Raw genomic sequence first — 2,479 nt, 5'->3', positions numbered from 1 at the left:
GGTGTATGAAATCTTTTGGAACTTTTCAAAAAAATGTTAACTTTTAACGTATTTTAACAAATATAAAAGTCAATATTCAACTAAAATTCTAGCGAACATAAATATTTCTCGTTATAATCAATAAATTAATTTCAAAAGCACTTAACGAGGTCAAATGAATGATTATGTCCCTAGCCGATATGGATACATTGCTAACTCGAACAAAATATGTAAATGACAAGATATAAAAAAGCACTTGTAACAGAACTGCGCTTTCGTACGTCGATTTTGTAAATGAGTAAACGACACGAGGGGACAGATAAATCTTCAATTTTTTCGTGCAAATAGAAGGAAACGAAAAAAAAAAAGAAAAAAAAAAAAAGAAAAAAAAAAAAGTAATATTACCTGGGGCTATTTCTGTCATTATTTATTGAAACTTGCATTCTTGAAATCGCTAAAACGGAAACGAAACTCTATAATGCGTCTGGCAATCATTGTCTGCCAGTAAAGTTAAAACTTAAGTTTATTTATCGATCTTGTAATACATTCTGCTATTCGAAGACGTTTAGCTTGTCAAAGAATTTTGTCTATCTCAACCGAAAATCGACATTTGGCTCTTCTTCGAACGTAGAACATTAAAAATAAAATTATACAACAACGATAAATCGAGAAATCGAGCATAAAAATACTTGAGATGTATGGAATTGTAAAATTGCCGGATAGAAAGCTACGATTAATGATTCATAAATTTGTAAGACATGACAAATAATCTTTCTAATCTATTTGAAATACGATTAATGTTACGTGTTGAATATGATTGAATGCCAATGTGACCAACGACACCTATTGCATTCTCAGCAAAGCAAATATTCGAAAAATCATTCGACGAAGTTGTCAGACCACGTTAAACAACGATTTTTGTTTATTGAGTGAGCTGCGGGAATCTAATGCTCCATGTAACATTCTAAATAATATTGCCGAAATTCGTTCGGCTAATGAGATGAAATTATCAACAAAAAAAAAAAAAGCAGAGCGACGTACAAAGTGTCCAATCATACGCTTTATCGCCATTCAATAAAATACATCTGATCTATTACATCTTTATAAAGTCACGCGTATAACATTAAAACTATTCCATCTCTATGTATTCATTATATTAAAAAATTAACGTTATTAAATTTATTATTATTTAAACAATCGATGATAATAAATAGATAAAGTAGATAATGTCATTGGGAGCTATCTCTATTCTCTCCATTTTCATCATCCCAAGCTCGCTCTCAATACCTCATTCTCACATCCGAGGGCCTGAATTATTTATATTTACATTAACAATGCTCGCAAATATAGCGTAAGAGAGAGAGCATCGGAAGCTCAGCGTTTAATTGAGACAGGAAGCAGGAGACTCGGCATGCATCTAGGCTCGTCTGGGAATTCCCAGCTTTATCCGACCACCTAAACGAGCGCTTTCTAGGTCCGAGTGGCTTAACCCACCCTCCCTCCTGCTCTATTTTTCATCTAAGGAGTCCCCCACCCCATCCCCTACCATAACAAATTGCCTCGTCTCTCGCGAGCGTGGGAAATCTGCTGCTGCTGCTGCTGCTGCTGCTGCTGCTGCTGCTGCATCTGCAACTGCTTCTCGCGTACGGCTAAGCTAAGAAAAATAATCAGCTTACGCGAAACGAGTGCGCAGGCTGGCGAAAGTCTAGCGAAAGTCTAGCGATCCTTTCCAACATCTTCCTCCTCTCCCTCTTCCCATCTACCCCATTACCCCTCTATCCCTCTATCCCTCTATCCGTCCCTGTATTATGGCTCGCGCGCAATTACTTTACGACTCCACGACCAACTAACAAGGGCTATTATAAATATATGTATATAAGTACAAAGACACGCATTGGCTACGATTGTGATGCCAAGCTCTATTTCACTCTATTTCGCGCTCTCCCGATGTAAGGGATTTCCCTTAGGAGGATCTATCTCGACTATATCTTAAAGTTAATATATTCTTAGTTATTTGCGTGGTATTTTGCCAGCTCCATTACGAGATAATATTGAACTCGAGTGAAACACCACGGAAAATTAGACTTTACGCGTAGAGCTTACGGATTTATTCTATTAATTAAAAATTCATTCCTTGGACTTGCTTGGCAAATTTGGTAGCGCAGACGATCTAGCAATGAAATTATACGCTCTCCCATAAATCAGTGATCCCGACATATCGTTACAAGCTCTAGTTAAAGTCCAAGAGTTCCAATTGCTGTGCAGCAATTACAAAGCCATATGAACCAATGAAAGACTATGCGATTAATGCAATTGTACTCGGTTTCGTAAGAAGTCGCAAATTTTCTTCAAATATTTCCCGATTCAAATTCAAAACCTATCGATCGTAGCATACCATTCAGTTGTCACTTGCAATGTCATTCCGACATTCGCAATCCAAACAAAATTCACTCTTCATTTCATATTTCATTAATATACTAATAATAATAAGGATGCGTCT

The sequence above is a fragment of the Ceratosolen solmsi genome, unplaced genomic scaffold, assembly GCF_000503995.2.
Source record: "Ceratosolen solmsi marchali unplaced genomic scaffold, CerSol_1.0 scaffold10, whole genome shotgun sequence".
Classification (NCBI taxonomy): domain Eukaryota; kingdom Metazoa; phylum Arthropoda; class Insecta; order Hymenoptera; family Agaonidae; genus Ceratosolen; species Ceratosolen solmsi.
The sequence above is the reverse complement of the archived record's forward strand: the minus strand, read 5'-3'. Positions refer to the sequence as shown.